The sequence below is a fragment of the Mercenaria mercenaria genome, chromosome 9 (assembly GCF_021730395.1).
Source record: "Mercenaria mercenaria strain notata chromosome 9, MADL_Memer_1, whole genome shotgun sequence".
Lineage (NCBI taxonomy): Eukaryota > Metazoa > Mollusca > Bivalvia > Venerida > Veneridae > Mercenaria > Mercenaria mercenaria.
This window is the reverse complement of record NC_069369.1, coordinates 6,777,110-6,789,940: the sequence shown is the minus strand read 5'-3', so window position 1 is coordinate 6,789,940 and position 12,831 is coordinate 6,777,110. Positions and strand designations below refer to the sequence as shown.

General features: G+C 32.2%; 1 protein-coding gene across 6 annotated transcripts in view; it reads right to left on the bottom strand.

Annotated features, from left to right (window-relative positions):
* LOC123546415 (cGMP-specific 3',5'-cyclic phosphodiesterase-like) overlaps positions 1 to 7,884 on the bottom strand; it is a 128,715-nt gene extending 120,831 nt beyond the window's left edge. For 2 of the 6 annotated variants that reach the window (XR_008372310.1, XM_053550764.1), the window contains exon 1: positions 7,829 to 7,883. The gene's annotated coding sequence lies outside the window, so the exon portion shown is untranslated. Of the gene's footprint in view, positions 1 to 7,828 lie in introns of all 6 variants that reach the window. The other 4 variants (XM_053550759.1, XM_053550763.1, XM_053550765.1 and 1 more) reach the window with 3 other exon arrangements.
* Between the last annotated feature and the right edge of the window lie 4,947 nt (positions 7,885 to 12,831).

Genomic DNA, 12,831 nt, shown 5'->3' with positions numbered 1-12,831 from the left:
AGATTAAACGTACACGGAAATGAAATAACAAACGAAAAAGAAATATTACAAGAAACGAAACTTTTTTACGAAAAACTGTATAAAAAAGACACGCTGTCAAATACTGAACTTTACAACTTTCCAGAAAATAACAAAAAACTTAATGAGGTTCAAAAACAGTCGTGTGAAGGTTTCTTAACAGAAAGCGAATGTGCAAATGCACTCTTAAACATGCAAAACAACAAGAGCCCAGGATCTGATGGACTAACTACAGAATTCTACAAAATATTTTGGCCAGAGCTAAAGAAACATTTTATTCAGTCCATCAATTATTCTTATAACTTAGGTCACTTAACTCAACTATAAAAACAAGGAATTATAAATCTGATACCAAAGAAAGATAAAGATCTGTCATCTCTTAACAACTGGAGACCTATATCTCTTTTAAACATTGACTATAAAATTGCAACTAAAGCAATAGCAAATAGAATAAAAAATGTACTGTCTGATATAATAGATGAGTCGCAAACTGGTTTCATTAAAGGGAGATATATTGGAGAAAATATAAGATTAATTTATGATATAATTGATTTTTTAAATGGAAATAATAAGCCTGGCCTACTTTTCTTCGCCGATTTTGAAAAAGCATTTGACAGTCTAGATCACGATTTTCTTATGAAAACTCTTCAATACTTTAATTTCGGAACTTCTTTAAGACAGTGGGTGACTACTTTTTATAACGATATGCAAGGCTGTGTTTCAAATAATGGACATCTGTCTGAATATTTCCGTATAAGTCGTGGCGTAAGACAAGGCTGCCCTCTCTCTCCCTATCTCTTTATCATAGCGATAGAAATTCTCTCTCTAAAAGTAAAACATGAGCCCCATATAAAAGGTGTAACCCTAACAAACCATGAGATTAAAGAATCACTTTTTGCTGACGATGCAACGTTCATCTTAGATGGGTCAGAAAAATCTTTTAACTGTTTACTAAGCAAAATCGAAGAATTTAGTCAATTTTCCGGATTAAAACTAAACACAAAAAAGTCAACTATTTTACGAATCGGGTCCCTAAAACACACAGACAAAATATTTTGCAAGATGAAATCATTTAATTGGACATCTGACAAAGCCACAACGCTAGGAATTGTATTTACAAATCAAAAGAATAGAGTGGAGTTGAATTTAAATAATAAATTAGAACAGTTATATCTCTGCTTAAATAGATGGCAAAAACACAAACTAACTTTACTTGGAAAAATTACTGTTATAAAGACCTTCGCTCTACCTAAAATAATATACCCTTTAACGGTCCTTGAAAATCCTCCAGAACATATACTGACAAATATAACAAAACGTATATATTCTTTTCTGTGGGATAATAAACCAGAAAAAATCGCACGAAATGTAATAAAAAAGAATATGCAGAAGGCGGACTTAAGATGATAGATATAAAAGCATATATAAGCTCAATAAAAGCAAGTTGGGTAAAGCGCATAACAAATATTGAAAATACAGGCTTCTGGAAAGATATATACAAAAAAGAAATACAAAAATTTGGCGGTAACTTGTTATTTGAAGCAAACATCTTTGAAAACGATATAAAAGGAAAAAATAAAAAACACATTCCAAAAAGACGTACTTATAAGTTGGGCACGTATAAACTTCAACTCAGATGTAGGAAGTGTGTCAAATGAAATCATATGGAACAACTCTTTTATTAAAAATGAAAATAAAACCATGTACTATAATGAATGGTTTACAGCTGGAGTTAAATACATTAGAAATATATACGACTTTAGAAAAAATCAGTTTTTGCCATTTGTAACAGTTCAAAATAGGTTTAATCTAAACAATTCAGAATTCCTTAATTATCATACAATCGTCTCTAATATTCCAAGTGAATGGAAGGAAAAGCTAAAAAATGATAATCAATATGATGAGGCAGAGACATTATTTGCAACTATTCAGAAAGTTAAAAAACCAAATAAATTACTATATAAACAATATCAGAGAAAACAAAACACAATGACAATAAACAAATCTGAAATTAAATGGAATAGTGTTTATGAAAATTTAAATTGGAGAATGATATATAGTGCGACTTTTTCTAGTTGTATAGACTCAAAATTAAGGGTTTTCCAATATAAATATCTTAAAAGGATTATAGCAACTAATCAGTTTCTGCATAAGTGCAAAATAATCGAATCTAGCTTATGCGATTTTTGTAACATGGAGATAGAATCTTTGAACCATCTCTTTTGGGAATGCCAAATCGTACAAGACTTTTGGTCATGTATCAAACAATTCTTAAATAACAAAGGTATAGAATATACATTAAACTTCCAAAATGTTTCATTTGGTTCTCAAACAAAATCTCCAACTCAACAGATAATAAATTACATCATAATCTTAGCAAAATACTTTATATATAAATGCAAATTAGGAAATCATAATCCAAGGATTGAATCGTTTATTAATTATCTCAAAAACAAAGAAAGAAATTGAAAAGCACATAGCATTAAAAAAGAATAAAATAACCAGCTATAACAAAAAATGGGATCGGCTGCCGCTATAAATTGCGACATCCCAACATTTAGGAGGTCTAAGTGAAGGATACTGTTACTTTCTTCGGACCATTCTAGTTACCTTTTCTCCTTGAATTATCTCTTTCCAACTCATACTCTAACTCTCTGACGCCTTTAGACTCTTATCTCATAACAAAACATCATACTTTACACGCCCACATTCGAATCATCATACAATCATAATATATTGAACTACATACTGATGTACATTTGAATGTTCTTATAGTTTTTTGTTTATAATCATATTATACATATTATATTGAATTACGTACTGATGTATATTTGAATGATTTTTCTCTGTTCTCTGATCTGTTCAGAAGTATGTATCTATAAATGTATATATGTTATGTGTGTGTAAAGTTTTGAATAAACGGGCTATATTCTTGTAGCTCAAAAAAAAAAAAAAAAAAAAAAAAAAAAAAAAAAATATTAGTTGACAACAAAATTTACAAAATGATCACAATGAGAACACAGCCTTCCACACAACACTGTAATAGACCAACATTTAGTCCAAGTGCGAGGGAACAATTTACGGCACAAGATATTTAATAATACATTTTGTTAGGTTGAGATATCAGGAAAGGGAATAACTTTTAATTTAGCAAAATATCAACAAATATCAGCAAACAAGACATTCGAACACTGAACATAAGAAACCAATGAAGAAAGCAAGATTTGCAAAATAAATAATCTTAGCATGATCGTCAGAAAGTTATTTGCGCACTGAAAACATACTGATGGGCTGTCGAAAATCAATTTGTTATCATTTATGTTTCAGTTAAGTTGTTACTAAAACTTTGTTGCTGATGGAACACCGCATATTGAGAAAAACAACGGGAAGTATTTTATTTCGTTCACAACTTCTAATCATCTTTAAAACAATTGTTTCTACAATATTTTAGTATCACTAGAAATGGAACATATGGCTTAGGGTGTTTGAAACCGTCCATCAGGTTGACAGAAAGTCGTTGGTTCTACCAAAGTGCCCATCCGTACGGAGGAGCACCTTTTTACCACCATAAACTAGAAAGCCTAAAGTTGTGTCACTTAAAACAAAAATATAAAAGATATATAAGAAGCGCATTCGTGAATTTGATTTCAGTTCTTTCGTAACAGCTCACTTAGCCAGATGATCCCATAAATGTCTGGACAAATTACATTGTACGACTCAACACACTGCATTAATGTTTCTTTATTGTTATAAGTTTTGATGTAAATGACAAGAAAAAACATACCGTTGCTACACTGATTTCCAAGACCTAAGTATGATCAAACTGTTCATTTTGTTCTATAACAATCAACAACTGGATGAATGAAAATAAGCTCAAAATGAACACTTCCAAAACCGAGTTCTTCATGTTTGGTAGTAGGCAACAGCTCTCTAAGTGTGCAACTGACAAAATATGCATTGTAGGTGATGAAGTGAAATCAGTGAGCTATATACGATATCTAGGTGCATACCTGGATGAAAACTTGAATCTAAAAGAGCATGTAAAACGAAAGTGTAGAACAGCAATGCTCAACTACTTCTGAATAAAATGTATCCGGAAATATCTTACCAAAGAGGCTGCCGAAACTCTTGCGCTGTCATTGGTGATATCCCATTTAGATTATTGCAATGTCATTCTGTATGGTATTGCTCAAAGCGAGGTAAACAAATTTTAGTTGCAACGAATTCAGAACATGTGTGCAAAACTTGTCCTAAATCGAAGAAAATATGACCGTTCCAAGCAAGCGCTCACTGGCTACACATCAAAGCCAGAATCACATTCAAAATGCTCACCTACATGTATAATTGTTCAGTTGGAAATTCTCCAGAATATCTTTCAGAACGTCTCATAAAACAAATACAGACAAGGAATTTGCGTTCTTCAGATTCCGTTACTGGATGTTTCGTTGTTCCTTCAACAAGCGCAAAACGTTCAGCGACAGAAGTTTTGGTACTGTTGGACCTAAACTCTGGAATGAATTGCCTCTCGAAATAAGAAACTCAGACACATAAGATGTTTTCAAAAAGAAGTTGAAAACTTATTATTTTGGAAATTACTTTGCACTCTTTTAGAGACTGTGACTGTGATTTTTAAGATATTGTAGTAACGTGAACTGGATGATTTTTACTGTGTAAATACATTCGAATATGAACAATTTTATCACAAATACAAAAATACAGTTGTTTGTAATAACTTATGGACATGTCACAGTAACTCACTTCTACTTACTTACTAACAAAACAGCTATCTTACTGTAACTTAATATTCTAATATTTTATCAATCTTATCTGATGCCTGATCTTTTGTTTAATGCTTACTAAATAGTTTAGTCACAATGATATTTATGCTCATTTATTTCATACATCTTTAAAATGTCTTAATTTTTAGACGTATTTTTTTATATATATTTGTAAAACGCCATTGAATATGTTTTACGTAAAATAGGCGTTTAATCAAATAAAACAGTTTAAATTTCAGTTCTATAAAATGAATCAATACAGTGTCATTATGCCTTGTTTCTCGGGTGAGGTCTTTTGATACAGCAATTGTTTGCAATGCAACTGATGCATCACGTAAGAAGTGCTTGCAATGTTGCGCTATAATTCTTTTATATGAGGGCCACTCTGATATCGTCTGAAAAGTAACTCAGAGACTATAAATGATTTATATCTCTCCTCTCATCCTAACTGAAACTGAAAATATATATTTGATAAACAAAAGATGAGAGGAAAACATGACAATTATTTCCAAAAGTAGTAACACATTTGTACGTCCGCTTAGCTCAATATATCGATCTCGGGGTCTCGAGTTAAGAGGCGTAAGTCCTTTGTCAGACATATTCATTTTTTGAATAAGTAAGATGCTCTTATATAATATGGGCCGTTCCATGACCAAACCTGTATTAGTGACTAAAAAAATCAAAATTGAGATAACACAATTATAAACATGAAGAGCATTCTTTGAGCTCTCAAATCTGAACATCGTCACTATTCCAAAACTAACAATGCTTTTAAGTATATTCCCTAAGGCATTTGGAGACGTGGCGTAAAGAATATTTAGAAACAGTTTAAAACGATTTTAATGAAACATAACTTAACCGTGTATTTTTGGTTTAATCATTGGCTTTCATCTAAACACCTCTATATTCTAATTTTGCATCGGCGCTTTAGAATTTTGGTTTGCGTGAACACACAAATAATATGGTAGAATTTGATTTGCCTTAGACAACTTAATTACAATATATACTAGTTTCTAGTTTCTGCATGAACATAAGAAAATCAGTGATCTTCCAGTATTTTAAACAATTTATTATGCAATAATCATATCATATTGCTGGTACAGGTTTTCTCATGGAATAACCAATATTAAAACAGAAAGATTTGTATTATAAGACATTACTTTTGGCTTCTGTGACCAAATTGACGCTTTTTTTTAAATCGTCGATCATTAAGTTAATGCGTAACCTCAATTGTTTACTTAATAAACCTCTAACCACAATATCCGGACTCAGTCAGGCAATGAAACAGATCACGAGATCCTAGGATGTAGAATACGGTTAATTGAATGTCAGGATCGACATTTTTAATATGTAAGAATAATGGTCTTTGTATATGAACGGTAAAGAAACCTAAAGAACATCCTGATGAAAGTTTACACGCTTAAAGTTTTACCGAAGATAACAAAGTCTGCCAGTCTGGTTTGTTTAACACTGAATAGTAAAGCTGGAGAGTATCATTCTGGACTGGCAACCACTTGATAATAGTAACGGAGGGGCCAATAGTCAAAAGCAGTACACAGTGATAAATAGTGCTAGAGAAGCACAATGAAACATACACAACATCAAGAAGCCCTAACCAATGTAGTAAATAGTCATACAGACAAACAATGAAACAACGTTAATCAACTAGCAACACCAACCAGTGTGGTAAATAGTGCTACAGTAACACAATGAAACATGCATAACATCAACAGGAAGTACCAACTGATGTAGAAAATAGCGCCTGGCCCACATAGACACAGTAAAACGGTCACCAAGCCGAATTAGCAGCCAAGGGGAGCTGTTGAATTAAACTGGATTGATTTTATCTTACTTCTACACGTGTTTGACATCTACGTTACTTCTAGCTTTAATTAAACATGATACAAATGATATTTTTACTTTGATTGAAGAGAACTTTACATCAAACTGTGTCTAACAATCAATGACGAGTTTATGCAGTAGCAATTATTTCTGATACAAGTACCCTTAATGCATCAAATATGAACTGATTGCGTTGCTGTACAAACTACTTCAATGATAGAGTAATTCTGATAGCATATTAAAAGCAATGCAAAGATTATGAAAACTGGACAAGCCAATGTATTGTACCGAAAATATATTAATAATCAAAACATAACGGTTGACACGGCTATTTTCATAAAAGAGTACAAGTATTTATAAAGCGCATTCATTCTGTAAAGTCAGTTAAGCGAAAACTCATTTTTAGCTCGTCTGATGTTTGAAAAAATCAAACTTTAAGACGTTTCTAATGCCGCCTAGATACCCTTTGGATCAATACATATTTCCGGGATGTTCACGAAAAATGCTTGATACTAATATTTTATTTCCAGACATTGTGAGGCCTGTTTCATAAAAGGTGATTAGTTTCATCCCAAGTTATTTCCGAAGTTTAAATTTTCGAAATTCATTTCTTTCCTATGTTACTAATATACCTTCATTTTAAAACATGTAAATTCGACGTTAGTACAAAACTGTCATACATTTGTTCTGTTCTGTATATAGGAATAGGCGAATATTAAAATGTATCCATTTAAGGCTATTTACATGTAAGTTTCCTCTGACGTTATATACCTCCATGAAATGTATGAAGCTGAACGTAAACAAACTTTTACACAATCTCCTTCATTTATTTAATTAATCCACGTAATTTACATAATTTAGTTAACTGATCCACGCAGTACGATCACTGGCATGTAAAATGATCGTGTCAACTAACAGAACTGAAGAAAGATTTTTAAACCAAATTTAGTTTCTACGGTTCTACAGAGACGAGGGATGTCAAGTTTTGTGCTGTCTGCTAAGCTAAAGTCCTTTGTGCATCTACGCCATTTGCCCTCATGCACGTAATCATTTGCCCAATATCCTGTTTATATTAAAATAAAGCTATGGCATATGCTCTAATACGGTCAAATATTTAAATATCGTAGAGTAAGTACTCACATCTTTTTAACAGCTGAAAGAAGGAAAACGAGTATTTCTAAAAGCCTTACCTTATTTAAGCCACGTATACATCTTGTCCACGTTTTAATATAATTTTCCATTTACATCTGAAATGCAGAAAACAAAACGATTACCACAAAACACCAAACATTCTCTCTCCAGTTCAAGTCTTCCGAAGTCCTTACTACTCGAGGATAGTTAGGTTTTGTTTTCTTAAAATCCGGTAGTTTTAGTGTTTTATTAAAATCAATGATATATATATATATATAGTTCAGCAATTATCTGCTCATACAAGTAAACAACGTTACGAAAGGATATTAAAGCTTTTTCCATTAATTTGGTTTCTATTTTCAGGAAATAGTGAAATATAATACTTTCTATACCATGACATAAAAAGTATTCATGATAAGAACTTGATTTTTCTGTTTATGATATACATATATTATTGAAAACGAGTTATAACTGAAGCGATTGGAGTCGGTATTACATGTGATGAAATACCTCATATTTGTCTTAAGGCTTTGGTTATACATTGCTTACGTGTAAATGAAATTTAAGGTCAACAAAGCATATTTCAATGGACTTAGTTTTCACTGTGTTAAATAATTTTTGCGAAACATAGTGTTATAGCAATATCACACACCCGTCACTTATTCATGAGCAAATGACAAATAGAAGAAACAAATGGACTAAATGTTAGAGTTTAGGCTTCAACTTAAATCTCTAAACAATACCTTAATGTAATCCAGGTAAATAATTGCTGAGTACAACAACAGGTTTTTCAGCAAACGAGTATTCAAACACTTTTACAACAATGCAGTAAGGTGATAAAATGTTGTTATGATTCGCGTACTTTATTTAGCACTGTATCGTTTTCTTATAATAATTGTATCTGAAATAGCAACACGACTTCAGGGATACACACTGGTCCTTGTAGGAAATGAGATTTCGTTTTAGAACATAGTTTCAAGCTTTTATAGATTTAACTCCTTTCAGACTATTTTCTGCAGATTATCTAGTCTTTGAGCCTGCACTTGCAAAAATAAAAGTATTCAATTTAAACTATATATTGGTCTCTTGATGTTTATACTTCATTTCATTTTGTAAACCTGAACTTGTTTTATAATAAACAAACATGATTTTCCTTTTCTGTTCCTTTGATGTTGGCTGACAAAACGGACCATTAAACCTTTTAAAAGACTTCGATTTCGTCATTAACAGCGGAAATGTTTCCTATTTACAGACCGATATATCTATACTGATTTAAATAATGAAAATATTTCCATTATTTGTTGTATAATGTACGGATAAATAAATTATATTTGAGGTAAATATTTAATAAAATTATCAAAATTTGTGGAAGATTGACCAGTTAATGGACCTTGTATTTTTATATTTCGTTTCTGTAAATATTATGTATATTTGCAAAATGTTATTTACATGTATTCCATGGTAATATTTAAATATAACAGTGAAATATATCTGATAATTTCACATAAAACTATCAATTACAATTTGGAAAACTTTCGTCAAGGCAGGGAACAATGCTTGTTATAAATGAAAAAGTACTTTTGTCTCTCGTAAACACGTATCTTACATTATTTGCAACTCTTGCTCTCAACCGTAAAACATATTTCAGTTTCACACAGATATATTGGGGTTTGAACCTCTACAAGCAGCTCATCTGAGCGTACTATAACCCTTTGATTTAATAAACAAATATATTTATGAGATATCCATATATGTAGACTACGGAACTATTAAGAAACCCTAGCATATCATTTCAATGTTTCACACTATTTATCTAAAGGAGAACTGATTTAACGACTTTTTCATCAATTCTGAGTACAAATTTCCTGAAGTCTTAAACATCTTATCACCAGATGTGTGGTATCATTTAATAGGATTCTTTGACACATTACTTAATCTGATCCAAACAATCAAAGTAATCACAGATGTAGCACAGATATAGGTCGTTAACCTATAAAATGGATATTTTATAACATCCATGTGAAAAAATATGAAAGAATATAAATTCTTATACAAATAAATGACACAGACTTATTTACACACCGGATTGCCATTTGTTATAATCATGAAATTGGGGAAAGCCTATAACAAAAGAAAACTTTGACCTTATATTGGACGGCATTCATGAAATGGATATTGGAGGACGATAAATATCTTTACCGTATTTAACTCGTCAATTTTTGCTTAACATTAATTATCTTTTATGATAAATTGTACAAGATATCTGAAAAACATGACGATCAAATGGTCCGGAGTCACTGAAAGACATGGACGGCCTGTCATTAGCAAAATCAGTTTTATTTATGAGAACATCTATTTCGTGATTTCACACTCATGATCTCGTGCTTCGCTATCATGATATCGTGCAACGCAAGAGAAAGTAATGTCTCAAGCGCGAAGCACGAGATCACGATGGTGAAACTGCTAAATAATTTCGCGCTTCGCCAGCGTGATCTGGTGTTCCATCATTTGTCTACGCTATTATCAGAGAGAAGGCGATGGCTCTAATTGAACACCGTACGTTCGATACAGAATAGAAAGAGAGTATCAACTTATTTTGGTATTGGTCTGGCTGTTTTGAGCAAAACGTTGGAGGCCCTACTTGATTAATGTATTGAGAAACATTTGCATTAATTTTCTAATCATCCTGGTATTTTTTTCAAATTAGAAAAAGCTACTCGTCCAATGTTTTTAATTTTCATTTCCATAAAGTTTGACATACGTATATCTGACACTAAAAAAATGATAAAATGGGTGAAATTAAAAGTAAGATATTGGTAAAAATGCAAACAGTATGTAAATTTTCTGTATTATTTCACAAGCGTTGCAATGGTTTACAAACTTCTGCACAAAAGTTTTAATTATTTATAAGAATATCTTACAAACAACTCATGTCAATTAATTTGAACCACTAGTCACATTACTCGTCTCTTTTTAAGTAATTTAGAGCTAAATTTCGTCTAAAATATGTGGGTTAGTAACTTACGTTTCTAGAATGTCTTTAATCATTTTTGAACGCATGCAAAGTAAAGAGTGAATACCTTATGTATGAGACACTTTCATGTATCATAACTTATCTAGTAAACTGAGAATTAATAATAAAATATTTTACCTTTCTGCTACCATACAATCATGATTAAGCTACTAGTTAAAATCTAACCAACATAGATATTTCATGGCTCCTATACATTTGGTATATATAGTTTTAAACCGTACATGAAGTTGGAGAGATAAAAATGTTATTCTTTTTTAAAACATGATTTTTGAGGCGATAGATAGAGAAAAACAGGCTACAGTCCCTTGATATTAATATTATTAGGTGATGATAATATGGCATGGAAGGGTCGAGGTTTACCGAACCCCTTCCACCAATATCTGCCAAGTCTGGTAACATATTTCTGTACCTTTGTTTCGTAAAAATTACAGTCTCTGATGCAAAAAAATATCCATTCACATTTTGATTTGTGAATTACTCAGCTCCTGCTTTTTTCACTGTAAAACACGCTTTCTTTCTCTTCAAAAAGACTAACCATAAATACAGCCTAACATCCGTGTTATGTAAATCACTGGTGTTTATCGGGCATTCGCGTACAAAACAAGTAAACTCTATGACTGAATAAGGAACGACCGTAAGCGGCACTTGTAAAAAAATTAAATGCCCGGTCTCTTTACGTTCAAAACTGCATTTTTGTCACTACAATGTTTGTCACTACAATGTCCGTCACTACAATGTCTGTCACTACAATGTCTGTCCTACAATGTCTGTCACTACAATGTTTGTCACTACAATGTCTGTCACTACAATGTCTAGATCTGTCACTACAATGTCAATTCAAAGAAGATGCTCCCATTTCAAATGCTTAAATTCCACAAAAAATAGACTCCACTAAATACTTAATCAATAACAAAGCTAAATTTCCAACAAAAGATCATGGTCATTTAACATGCTAAAAGTCGTCTGTATATTCCTTCCTTTATGGACAACTACAAATCAAGCTTGTTGAAGAAAATCAGGCTTAAAGTGTGGAAGGAGTTGGACGACGTACTGACGTACGTACGGATAGCAGCAACACTATATGCCCCCATATAAATGTGTGGGGGCATAGTCAATAACAGATGTGTTATCATCTTTACATGATCTTCCCTTTTGAAAACCAATAACGTTCTTTGAAAGACTTGAATACCTTTGAGATACATAAAAATTTGTCCTAATCAGCAAAATTAAAGTGATTAATCCTTACAGGAAATATCTCCTGTCGCGCAGTTCCCCTGGCAGCCATGCAACGTTTTCACAACTCATAAAAATGATTTTATGTGCTTTCATAGCATTCAATACCGAAACAACATGACGCTGAGACAGATCAATTCTGTCTTATCATTACGAGGATGTATTACACATTTATTCTGGAAACCACGGTAAGACATGTAGAAATATATCATATATTAGTATCTTATGCCCGCAGTTAAACTATAATTTTCAAATGTTTAAAAGGATGTTCTTATACCAGATTTATCTGCGGTAATAGTATGAACGTTTGAGGCCAGAAATGCCGTTTATTTAAGTTAATTTGTGCGCATGCAGTGTGACCTAGATATTGATTCTATGTGTCAACATCTAAAGCTGCCCATCCACGGTCAACAATTAAAACAAAAACTGCACAATCATTTTACCCAGCATTTCTATTCAATTGTGTTACACGCATTTTGGGTAATAAGTATAATTCTAGTAGATAAATGTAAACGAAAGAAATATTGAACGCTGGTTCTTGAAGCCATGCTATGCTACTTCACTGTGTACCAACCGACCTGAAGTCCACAGACAGCTGCTCTCTGTATAACTCAATACCTTCTACAACAGATTTAATTTTTCATTTATCTTCTTTATAAAGCTGTGGTTATGATCATATGATAGCTGATTTAAGAGATTTGTTATGTCGAAATGACATGCGTATGGCTTTTGTTGCACATTCCGGCGCCCTCGCCATTGCGAGCCATCGAAACATTAAAAATCGTCTTGCGCACA